We start from the raw sequence: 13,047 nt of genomic DNA on the forward strand, positions 1-13,047 counted from the left end.
TGGCACGAGCTCTTCCCCTTCTATCCACTGTCGTGACAGTTTATCGCGTTCAAAATCATTCCAAAAAGACTTCCTGCAATCTTGCAATATTTGAAAAACATAAAAATCCTGTTTCCATCTCTGTAACTAGAGGAAACTGGGCAGTTCTGCCACATTTTTTTCTGTTTCACAGGCTCTATTTTTGATTACCTCTACCTCCACCTTTAGCGGAGGATTCGTCGCTGCGTCTCTTAATATTGTGAACTCTGAGGTGAGGCCCGTCCTCCAGTATTTAGATGTTCTGACTGAACGACTTACAGTTCTGTCCACTCTGCTGGTCAGTCGTTGCCAACAACGACTCCTCCAAGGGAAAAATATGGTCACTGCTGGAGCGTTTGGATGGGAAAACCGTCAAAATGGGAAACAGTCGTGAGCTCCGTGCAAACAAAGCCTTCCCTGTTTGTATTTTGCCTCTGTATTTTACATAACGAGACGTCAAATAAAGTTTTAGCATTTTATGGCTTGGAAATAGAATAAAAAAACTTTACAGCTCTTTTAAACATTCATGCACTGTTTGGAAAATCCAGTCTGATTTGTGCGGCAGATCGTCTTTAATTTGGCGTTTGCGCCTGTTTTACTTTACTTTGCAGTTGATTTCAGATTTTATTGCTACAGTTATAATTCACACATCTACCCTTTAATGCCCCCTTTGTGCATCTGCCAATGCCCTCTGAGGGGGATTGTGCGTCCCTCGCTTTAAGATCGTGACACTACTTTGTGCATGGCTGGGATTTGTTAACTTAAAATCACAAAGATATCTCCCTTGTTTTTTTTTCCCTCCCTGAGAAATGTGAAACTTGGAAAGAAATAATAATCTAGCAGATTTCTGCGGGGTGAATATTTAGTTGCTAGGCAACAGTTGACGGCATTCGACATGAACCCTCAAGTAAGGGAAATGGTGAGAAAAGGCGAGTGGGCTGGAGTGCATTTGGCAAAACAGAAATACGAGTGGATTCAAATAGGTTGTATGGACAAAAATGGCAATTTCCCCAGGTCTGAAGTGGTTACGGTATTTTGACAAATTGGCCCATGTGTGGGACAGTTGTTTACCAGACCAAGGCCGATTTGAGCAGCATGGCCAGACATTAGTACGGCAATTTCATCAGGCGCTTATTTGAAGCTCTAAACCTTCAAGTTCCTTTTTCTTAGATCTCCAACTGCGATAACAGTGAGTTCTTAAAGTAATGACACCGTGCATACAAGTGTTTTGACAGCTACGACACGGGGGAGCTCTGCAAAAAAAACAAAAAACAAAGCTGCTTCCATTCTAAAACTTCCCCCATCATCATCATCATCATCCCTAGTCGTCCATGTAAGCCGTCTCCCATCACTCCTGTTTTTCTTTGTTCCCGCAGTCTTTGTCATTACGGGCCTCTCTGCCCTCTGGCAACCAATGAAGAAGTCCGTGGCATTGATGCAGGATTTTCGTAACTCGCTTCCCCATCCAAACCCATTTTCTTTGTCGGATTGGGAGTTGGAATATTTATAATCTTGAGGCACGGGCTAATGGTATTTGCAAAGCGAAATCAGTTCAGTGCGTGTTTTCCGTAATGGCCTTGACGGCGTGGCATTGCCCGCGGCCCCGACTGGGTCGGTGGAAGGATGGCTCTAATTTGGGCTAATGGGTGACTCAACCGTCATCATCGTTTGTCCCTCAGTGGGCTGCAGATGGCTGGTGAGCCATGGGTGCAGCAGAAGCGGCCGCCGCTAAGCGTGCACACGCACGCACACGCGCTGGACAACGTCATGCATCAAGGCGGTGACACATGCAGCACGATGCTGACATTTGGACAGGGGTGGGGTCAGCGAAAGCAAAAAAATACAAACCACAAACACACACACGGAGGGAGAGGTTAATCAGTGGCCGAGCTAATCGAATCATTTGTCGTCAGATTAGATCAAAGCGTCGACCCCTTCCCTCGGGGCGATCGTGTTGGGGGGAAATGCGTCGGCGGCCGTTGCGAGGCGGCGGTGTAAAATCGCTGTGAAATGATGACTGGCGGTGAAGTGACTGCTCACTTTTGTTCCGACTGCTTATCTGCACATGGTCGGATTAAAAAGGAAGACAAGGTGAGCAAATGGCTGTGGCAAGTGGAACGCAAGGTGGGTGCTAGGCTGTGGGTTGAAAGCAGGGATGTGGCTGAATGCTGTGTTTATATGGGGGGGGGGTGGGGGGTTTGGACAGCATGCCGGATCCCCAGAGGGGGGCAGCGTCTGAGGCCAGGCAGGAGTGCTGCATTGCCTAGTTTACATTCCATGGAGTCGGCTTAGCTCCACCAACCTCTGCTCTGCTTAGACATGCACACAATAACACACACACACACACACACACACACACACACACACACACACACACACACACACACACACACACACACACACACACATGCTGATATATTTGCAATTTGTCAGACACACAGATATTTGCTCCTCCTGCACACCCCCACTGGTGCAAAATACGTCTATATGTGCCTCCATCAACCCATCACCACCAGGGCAGCATCACAATTCATGTCACAGTGGGCAGTGCAGGCAGATAACAAACCACCTCATCTGGAGCCGCTGGCCCCGCCCCCTCCGTTCCCCAGGTAACCTTGGTAACGGCGTCACTTGGCTTCATTCCAGCTGAGGCGTGAGGGAAGGTGACGCCAGGTTCTGATATGGAGGTGCCGGCCCCAAATGATTTGATTCCTCAACCCACCTCCCCCACCCCCAGTTTACAATTGTACAGAAAAGAGCAGCCCCCCCCACCTCCACCCCATCCACCCACGAGACCCATTACCAGGGGTCAGAGCTCTGGTCTCTGGTGGTTCTATTCTGGCTTCTGTAGGGAACCTGTCAAAGATCAACCACGCGACCTGTGTACACATGGGGGGTGGGGTGGGGGTGGGGGGGCATGAGGAGGTACAGTCGCCACAATGCTAATGATGCAAGACGTACGGCTCGGACAACGCTACGTTAATGCTAAACGCTGACGCAATCCGATGCAATCGCCTCGCAATAAATCCTGACTGTAACTTTTGAGGAAAGGGGAAGCGGCGCTTGATTATTGTTCCGTCTGTCAGAGAGACGTAGATCCAGCTTTTTGAGGTCACGGTTATTTATACTGTCTGCTGTTTTGTGTTATTTTGTTCCCGCGGAATAAAGCAACACCCAGTGTATCACATTTTAATATTAAGGTATTTCTGTTATATAGGAAATAATGAAACCGCCACAAACCGCGCCTTCAAAAATGACTAATGGGTTGAGTCAACACCCCCCGACTCTGTGTCAACAAACAATTATTGTAACCTCCATAAACCACCATATATATACTTTTTTTTTTTCTTTTTGCATTGCACTGGGTTGTGTTTGAATTTACACATCTTTGGGTGTTTTTTCCACCTCCTGCGCCGAGACGGCCGTTGACAGTCTTGATATTCAAACGGCAAAAAAATTCCAGCCATCGCTCGCGGGAGACGCCGCTGAGATAATGACTCCGTATTTGTCCCAGTGAACCGCCGATGATTGTCAGTAGATTTTTATGAGCATGTCAGTTACCTCTGGTCTCATTAGTTTATAAAAGGCTGAGGCAGTTTTTTTCGCGCCCGAGCATCGATGAAATATTGAGCCGACTAAATGAAATGTCAACAAAAACTACTGCCAAAGAAACGCAGCCCACTCGCATATGGACGCACAGCTGAGAAGTGATGAAAACAACTGTCAAACAAGTGGTGGGCCGAGTGTTTTACAAGTCATTAATAAACATGTCCCACGCCTCAGCTCTCCATCACCAATAACGACTGCCAACCGTAAGGAAACGCTACGTATCCTACAAGTCCGTGGGCTCCAAGAAGAAGAATGGGCTTCGGTGCTTGGCGTGCACGCGTGTTGCTTTGAACCGAGTATGCTCGAGTATGAATAGTACGAGCCCTGCCTTCCTTTTCTCTTGTCGCCCGCAGGCGCGACGGAACCACCGGAATGAAATCAAATCGAGTCAAATCGAACGTCGACAGAAATAAAAGATGACAGGAAGAAAAGCCGGCGCGTAAACATCCAGCGGCGCACGCGTGCCGCGTGCCGCATGCCTACATGTACCCGCCACACGTTAAAAAAAAACGTTGGCATGTGAGCATGTGATACACGTTATGTCCCTTCCTGTCCACCCTGCGGTCCCACAATTCCTAGTTGGATGGACCTGCAGCCCCAGCATGTGCATCTTTTTTTTTTTCTTTTTCCGGTCCTCAGGAGACAGCATATAATGAGAAGGCCCCATTATGGCTCCAGCAGGAACCCGTGCATCTGTGCTGCTGCTGCTACCACGGTTACACATGAAGTCTTCCTCTTTGTTAGTTAAGGGGAAGAGCAGTCACTGACGTCCCTCGCTCTCTGCTTGTTAGCCAGCGGTAATGACTAGGCTGTGGGGAGCCGGGCTAGCGGGGCCAAGGCGCTGCAAGCTTGTTCCCCTCTGCTGGCCCTCAGCTTACCGACAGGAAGAGGAACCAAAGCAGACGCCACACAGGGCACGCTGTGAGGATTACATCTGACAGAATGAGGAGTGCACGAGGGTGTGGGTGTTGAATTCTCTACCTCCGGACAGACGGAGACCAAACCAGACCTTTTTTTGCCGACTGGCAACAAGCAAACAGGTTCCAGCTAGCGCGCCGTCTGTTTACAGGCCTGGCTTCGGATCAATGCCAGCCGAGCGGCGCTAAGATCAATGCGTGTACTTTGAATAAAATGCGCTGCTAGTTCTCTGGGGTTGTGTATTTACAGCAGCGCAATTGGAATTTCAAACAAAACTGTTGTGGAGCCGAATAACTAGGTAACGTCTCCGTTCCTGGACCTTCCAACACAATCGAATCATCTGAAGATGTGAAATAACAAAGAAAGGGGTTTTGTATATCAAATAAAATTGCGACCGCTCTTCTCTGTTGCGTTGTCTCTATCATTGTGTGTTTAATAGTTTCCAGTTGGTTTATGTTTGTCTATAATTAGTTATCTAAATGCTCGTATCCTACGCGCCGAGACAGAGACCTATTATCATATCGGTTTATTATGTTTACGTTTCACATGAGCAGATCAATAATTCCGACGGGGACGCATGAGCCATCTGCATTACAAGGCAATATAACAGCAATAACCCGAGAGTGGCGTGTTAGTCACCGTCCCGTTGCCCGGTGACCAGGAAGACCGGCGGCCGTGACTCGTGTGATTATTAAATACGCAAATTTAAAAAAATAATAAATTTTTTGGCGGCTTAAGATCTCCAAGGGCTCATCAACGGCGACCGTGGACAACGGGGTTTTTTACCCGCCGGTGTTTTTTAGTGTGCAGAGGTGAAGATGACAGCGACACCGGCAAAATGGGGAGCATTAACTTCTTTAAGGAAGCGTTTTTGTCGTTTGGCTTTGGCGGTTTGTTGTCTTGGTTGTCGTGGCGAGCGAAGCCAGGACTCATCACGCCGTTGGTGTGTGTAATGAAGGAGGCGATGGCTCTTTTCATCTTTCTGGCAGCAAAAAAAAAACGCTCCTGATTACCGTCATTACTTTAATATCTAGTCCGTCGGAGCTGGAGCTGTAGTCTCCATGACATTCGATAGATTTCAGATGCATCATCCTCTCTCCCTTTGCCATTTTTTTTTTCTCGTTTTCTAACGTCGTCGCCTGGCGGAAGATCCATCTTTCATCTGGACTGCATTTACAGGCCCGAGCCCAATCCGCTGTGGATTCACTTAAATGGAACTGGCTGAGTCGACTGCAGAGCTGAAACACAATAGGCAGTGCATTATTGATTATGTTTGTGATCCAACGTCGGCGATGGCGAGTAACCTTCCTCCTCCTCCCCTGCACTCTGTTTTTCGTGCATAATTTCTGCACTGAAAGGGTGTTTTCTTTGTTGTCTTTGTTCGATTTTATTATATAGACATATAGAAGTGAGAGAATGTCCTTCATGTGGCGTCGGTCCTGCAGGGAGAAATGCACATTCCATCTTGAACAATGACTGTCATTCAGCAGACACATGACGGCTGTGCACAGTGGCCAGTTACACACTCGGAGAACAGAAGCTGCAAGCGAATGAAAGCACAATCGCTGCACAAGGGAACTGAATAACCAACAAGCCAGTTCCCCAGAGGATGATAGATTGACTTCCTTGTTTATACAAGTGCCAGTACAAACGTAAAAGATGACCGGCGGAACATTCCCTGCATGCAACATGGCTGAAATGTCTGATGTTCAACGTGGCGTCCCAAAACAGGAGCGTTCATCTCTGAGCGTGTCGTCGTCTCTGGGCCGACCCTCGTGAACAAAATGGGACGGGTGTATTTTTGGTGTGTCATTGAAAGGAGGATGCAGCTGCTCCCCGTTCGGATCACGACCAACCCTGCCAGCAGCTGGAGTGTTTAGTCTGTCGCTTCGCTTTTAGATCACAAAGTCAAGTCATGTAAACCCCCCCCCCAACACCCTCAACACGCCCACGCTTTGGTAAGTATTAATAAAGCATCAGCGACATCTTCTTCGGACAGGACTGAAATGAAATATTCTCCTTTTGCTGGAAAACTCCCTGTGAGCGATTGAGTCATAAAAGGTGGTGTTTTTTAAATTTGTATTTTTATTTTTTCTTGTTGCATACTGTTTATTGGCTTTTCTATTCCCTAGTTAGAAAATTTGTTTTGAGAAGCAGGTTTGGTTTATCAGCAGGGTGTGTGCACAGGAACGATGTGGCGGCACATACCTTTAATAGAGGTCATGGAAGACAGTGTACGACTATGTTCTCGTTAATGGCATTTAAAAACTTCCCTTCTAGGTGTGGCAGGGCTTTTTTTTTTTTTATTGTCCCCCGGAAGAATGCGAAATCGAGCAGCTTACAAGGGCTGAGCCTGGATGACTAAAATAAGGCCTGTGGTTAGGAAAACCCGCAGAGGGAATGTTTGCACTGTAGCCTGTAATTGTCAGTTTCATTACGCTAACAACCAATGGTATATCCAAGTCCAGCAAGAGGAGGCTGAACGCAGTGGATGTGATTAATGTCTTCAGAAAAGCAGAAGCCCTTCAGCTTGATGCCGGGATGGTTTTTCCTTTTTTTTCCTGCGACACGAGAATAAACTCTTGTTGAACCGAGCAAATGAAATCATGCCGAATGCTTGCTGCGAGACGACGGCACGTGAAACACAGTCTATGCGTTAACCGTAAAAGACTTACTCTGTCAAGTGGAAGGAGCATCCAGTTGGAAGCTGAAGGGTTGAGTGGGCACGAATGATGTTGGAGCATGAGTGGAAGAAGCCGGGCAAAGCCATGAAGAAGGAGTTTGTTCAATATGTCGGACGTGGTGTGACGCCTGGTGGAAGGCAGGGGAGCAAAAGTTGTCAACGTGGGATGCATGGTGCAGAAATTGGATCATCTAAACTTGGAAACTCTGTCTAAGCTGTCCAAGCTGTCTCATATCGAACCACTTGAGTCAGATTGAACATTTTTCAAACGATCCAGACGTGGAAGAAGAGTAATTACAGGGAAAATTCAAGGCAAGCTTACTCAAAGTCTGTCCTAGCAAGTCTCGGTGGGTTTTTTGTTTTAATGTCAATTCTAAAAACCATCAGGAAGAGGAAACGGAGTAACTAGGGAAGCAGAGACCAGAATAAAGCAACAGGGAGCGGAGTGGCGAGTTGAGAGCAGGACAGCAGTCGAGCACAAAAACACCCGTCCTGACTCATATATTATTTATCCGTTAGTGCGCTTTCACGTTTGTTCATGCCGGTCACCAGCCTGACACGCCACCGATGGCAGACGGGCACGGCAGCGGGCAATTTCCAGTTTTTACTTAATCTTGTATACATGTCTTTGGAGGGCGAGAAGGAAGTGGAAGATGACATGGATGCAGACGTCTTGGTGGACGTGACATCGTGCTGGTCCCTTCTTAAAGGCATTGGCCCAATTTAAAGACCTTTATACAAAGGAGGTCGCATTTTGAAACGCATTAAATGTTGCTTTACGTCCGGGGTGTCAAACTCATTTTCACTGAGGGCCACATCAGGATAATGGCTGTCCTCAAAGGGCCAGATGTAACTCATAAATTAACTAAATGTATCGTAAAATCAATATAAAATAGGGAAATTTAGTTTTGGTCATCCACAATTTGGACCTATTCATTTTTAGACACTGACCTTTTATGCTCTCGTGGGCCACATAAAATGCTGTTGCGGGCCACATTTGGCCCCCGGAGCCTTGAGTTTGACAGCATGTACTTTACATGTTGGAGGTTGAAGAGGTTTAACAGTAGGTAAATAAATATGTGTCACTTGGTCCTGCTAATGCGCTTTCACGGTTGGAGGCGATTTAAGGTAACGGCAAAGGAGTTGGGGGATTAAAAACACCGGAGCGGAGGTGAGGTGGAGCTGAGCGATGCATGGGTGTGTCAGCGCCATCGATAGAACTCCTTCTCCGTTTTAGTCATTACTCGGACCCCTCGGGGAAACGCTCCTCGTCTCCCACCGTGTCCGCCACAGCCGCCATCTCTCTTCTGATTACTGCCTCATCTCGGTGCCACTTTATTCCACCATGCTGTTTTTTTTATTCTTTATTTTTACGTCTTCGTCTGCACCTCTTTTTGTTCCTGGATGTTCTTCTCTCCGGGCATTCTCCTGGTGTTTACTTTCCCCTCCTACTCGTTATTAGTCTTCCTCCTCTCCTCTACCTCTCCCTGATTTTCTTTCCCCCAGTTGTTGCTTTATCATTTAAGCCTCAGAAAGTGAAGAAGGCACTTTGACTTGTGGAAGAGGGGGCTTTTGCCTCGGGTGTGAAGATGAGTGATACAGGAAGTGCTCTGGTTTAGGTCCAAAATGGTACCTAAAGCTGCGTTATGGTGTTTATATGTTATAGTAAATAGTCGTAACACTAAATAGGCCTGCCTTAAACATTAGAGCTCAACCAGGGGAAGAAGATAATTACATTAATACCTCCAACGGGGGTAATCCAGTCCAGCGGCTCTTCAGTGGGGGATAATGCTGGGAGTAAACCATATACACACACAAACACACACACTCTTACCTCAGGTGAAATAAAAGTCAACCAATCCGTCATTAAAACAAGATCGTTCATCAGTCCACGGCGCTATAAAGGCATCGCCCGTGCAGGAAACTCCGCCGTTTTCGCTTCACGGCATCGAGCGGATTTTTTGCAGTTGCATCAAAATCTTCTTCATCATTTTTTTTTTTTTTTTTAACGGCCGCTGGCATCCGCAGAGTCGCCTATTGAAAGTCATCCATGCGTGAGCTTTATCTCTCACCGCTACCCAACCCCCCCAAACACCTCAACATGGCAACCGACGCCGGCAGCGACAGGCCGTGGGTTAAATCGATGACACTCCTCTAGCTTTCGCCCATGCTACATGTCACATGACCCAGGTATCACGCTAACGCCGTTATCATCACAGCCTGAGAGCGACTTCTTATTGTGTCGGAAGCCTTAACTTATTGCACAAGAGACCGCCGAGCCTCCCGCTCTCGTCAATCTCGGGTTTTATTGGGAGATTGGTTTTAGGAGTTTCGGACAATTTTTCTCGCTCTTGAACTCCGTCTATTAACCGCTGGCCTCAGAAACATTCCTTCCCTGTTCTTACTCAGCTGTTATTTCTGATTTGCTACCTTTAACGCCCTGCCAACCCCTTTTTCTGCCATGCCACTTTAGCGCGAATCATTCATACCTCTCCACCAAGAGGGAGTTTTTACATCCGCACCTCCATTACAGCTCCTATTTTTTATGTAACTCTCATTGTGGATCGCAGCCAAATTCCCACTGAACTGACCACTTTCAACTAGCTTCAAAGCTTTGATCCCGGCATCTAATTGTAATCCATATTCAGTGGATCCAGGCGTATCGCATTATACCGCTCCACATACTCAGATGCTAACAATCCCAGTTTAGCATAGTGTAGCTGCAGCTGTTCTCTCTCTGTCCTTTTTATTTCTCCTCATCTCCCTCGCTGTCGGCTACTATTCTTTTTTTCCCCCTCCTTTTGTTTCTCCGGAGGATTCATTCAGTCATTAGACCTCCTCAAAGTGACTGAATGAGGGTTGGCATCCCTTGGATGAGGTCAATACACCCCCACAACCTCAACATCCCTCACCAGCCCAACCTCTCCGGCGCATCTCGGGCACCCCTTGGGCTTGAAAGGTCAGCCATCATTGGAACTCATTATGAGGAGCAGAAAGTGGAACAGACAGGGTGTATGCGGGATCCAAGAGTAATATATCTCCAGGTAGATGAATAATAGAGACCTTTAGCGTTCCAGTCTATAATTCTTGTAAATAATAAGAGTCGAGGTTATAGATAGCGTGCCGTCTGGCTTTTACAGAAGATTGTCTCTGTCAACACCGTTAAGGATGAAATAAACAATCAATTTGTAGGTGTTCCTCTCAAATCGCTCTCTATCGCCAACTCTAAGCTCCGCCTCTGCTCTCCCGCCCCGTCTCTTTCACCATTAATTCATTTTATCAAGTGTTTTTCATCTACGATTCCGTTACCAACAGGTGAGATGTCCGTAGAGGAACATTTCGTGAATCAGAACATAAGTGGTGTCGACTCGTTCCATTTCAAACTCAGAACTGCTCCGAGGTTTCCCGGGTAGAATCCCAATCCCGTGTGTGTCCGAGGTAAAACAAAAGAGCAGCAAACGCCTCCACAAATAGAACGTTAATATGAGGCTAGTGATATTGATGCTGTGGCGCGAGCAGCAACAAATATAAATGATTGTAAGGGGAAAGCTTTCATTTTCACTCACCAGCTGAACGAGTCGTCTCCGCTCCAGGCGTGAAACATGCTCGAGTGGCATTGACTTTTACACCTTTCCCTTTTCTTTTTCAATTACACACACACACACACACACATTAATTCACACACCCTATCGCACACACACGCCGCTGAAGAGCCAGTTCATCACCTCCGCTGACATGTGTAATTCACAACGTTGTCCTTGACCACATCTGACCACCTTCACTCATCAGGAGATGGATTGGGTTGGCAGGACATAAATAGATCCAGGAAGTAAAAGGAAGCAGGGGATTGGTTGGTGCGAGCATAACCATATGGCGTGCCACACCGTCCCAAATTAAAAACTTGTTTGCCTAAACCGGCGAACTACCAGCACGAACATGCTGCACTTCCTTGCCCCCCTCTCCTTGCTGCTGTGTTTGCACGTGGGTACCGATCCTCTTGTCATCGTGCGTGTGTGCGTGTGCACATGAATCCCGCTGTCAGCGAATTCTCCACAGAGATAACCTTGGAGGGGAGGCTCTGTGCTGAGCTCTGATACCGAACGCCGAGCCGCAGTCAGCTGGGCTGGAGCTTCTCTCAGACCTTTAGCCACTTCCTGAAGACTTAATCCCACAGCTGTGATGAGGTGGTGGTGGTGGGGGTGCACCAGCGGCACTGGGCGATGTTGAATACAATACACCTTTCAAATACGCTGACAAGGAGGTGACGTCATCAGCTGATGTAGATATGGACGTTCTGATATATGCAATCCAAACCACAGTTAATTCTCCGACTAAGACAAGTGCAACCATTACAAATGTGCCGGGTGTAGGTAATTGGTTTTAGACGTGTTAATTTGGTTCTCACTTGATTTAATAGCGCAGCTTTTCTTGCACTAAACCAAACAGCATCCTGTAAATACGGGGCTTCTGGGACCCCCGGGGGTCTGGTGATATGTGGCCTCGCTTTTTTCCGTGTTTAAATTGGCAGACACAGTTACAAATTGCAGAGCCGTAAACAGCAGCAATAAATATTTAATTTGCTTTTTTTTTTTTCTTCTTTTGGGTATTTTTTCTTCTTCTTTTTTTTACATGTCTGACTTTTCCCTATTCATATTTAATTGGGTTTTGAAGATGAAGTTGCTTTTGCTTCATTGCTCCCCTATGATCCATTGTGCTCAGCGGGATGCATGGTGAAAATCAGGATTTTTTTATTTTTTTTTAATACTTGCGTGCAAATACAGGTCTCATTTTTCCTCTGCGACATTGGTGAACGCAGGGCCTTGATTTTAAAAGGACAGGAAGTCACGAGAGAAACGTGACGCAATGCCATTTAACTGGTTTGCATGGAATCTGTTGCCGACAGAAATATCAGCCTCTAAAAATACTCCACGTGTCCGTGTTTTTGAAAGCCCAACCTACTTCCCAGGCTTTCTAAAACGCCTTTTCGAATTCCCACAAGCAATTCTAAAGACGTGACCTTGGTTTCCTCCCGTCAGCTGCAGGCCGACTCCATGTGTATCTATTAAGAGGCAGTTCATTTACTTTGGGCGTCAGGCGTTTTATCTCTCTGGCCACCATCTATCTGTTTTCTTCTCTCCCTGTTTGTTCTGGTGGCAGGCTCTCTCTCTCTCTCTCTTTCTCTCTTTCTATCTCTCTCTACCATTTAGCCTGACTTAATGGACTACTCGGCATCCAGCTCAGAACCGTCGTGAAGTAAACAGCAGCTCATAAAGTATGTAACACCCTCCCCGTACTCGGGCGCTGTCCGCCATACCCATTCCCGGCCTCGGCGGCGCCCACACACGCTTCACTCGCGCGCAGACGCCTGCTTATAAAATTCTGGGTGCCCCCCCCCCAAAAAAATACGACGGGTGTCTCGGCGCCAAGCCAGCTGACAAGCAGTAAAAAAAAAAAACCCGAAAAGGCGCTCTGGGAGCAGGAGCACTCTGCTGCTGAATGAGTCACACGGCCGCTGACATTCATATTGATGAGAAAAATATCACAGTCACACTCAAAATTTAATCGTGGTGTTTTTGTTGCAAATGGCAGGAAACAAGGGAGCAAGCATTTCAGGTTCCCTCCTGTAGCATCTGTGGGGGTTTTTTTATTTTCCTCCTACTGCTGCTTTTTGAAATTAATACATTATGATCTCCTTTTTTTTTTCCTTCTTCTTCTTCTTCTTCTTCTTCTGGCTCCCTTAAAGCTGATTCCAAAGACAAAAAGGGAAAAAAAAAAAAAAGTAGGGACATTGTGTAAATGAAGCAGAATGAGATCATTCA

General features: G+C 46.9%; 1 protein-coding gene across 2 annotated transcripts in view; it reads left to right on the forward strand.

The window, feature by feature from the left end:
* fut8b (fucosyltransferase 8b (alpha (1,6) fucosyltransferase)) overlaps positions 1–13,047 on the forward strand; it is a 62,738-nt gene that overhangs the window by 20,044 nt on the left and 29,647 nt on the right. Inside the window, exon 1 of one of the 2 annotated variants that reach the window (XM_068342588.1) lies at positions 6,366–6,503. The exons of the other annotated variant lie outside the window; for it this stretch is intronic. The gene's annotated coding sequence lies outside the window, so the exon portion shown is untranslated. Of the gene's footprint in view, positions 1–6,365; positions 6,504–13,047 lie in introns of those variants that run through there. 2 annotated transcript variants of the gene reach the window in all.

The sequence above is a fragment of the Antennarius striatus genome, chromosome 19, assembly GCF_040054535.1.
Source record: "Antennarius striatus isolate MH-2024 chromosome 19, ASM4005453v1, whole genome shotgun sequence".
NCBI classification, from domain to species: domain Eukaryota; kingdom Metazoa; phylum Chordata; class Actinopteri; order Lophiiformes; family Antennariidae; genus Antennarius; species Antennarius striatus.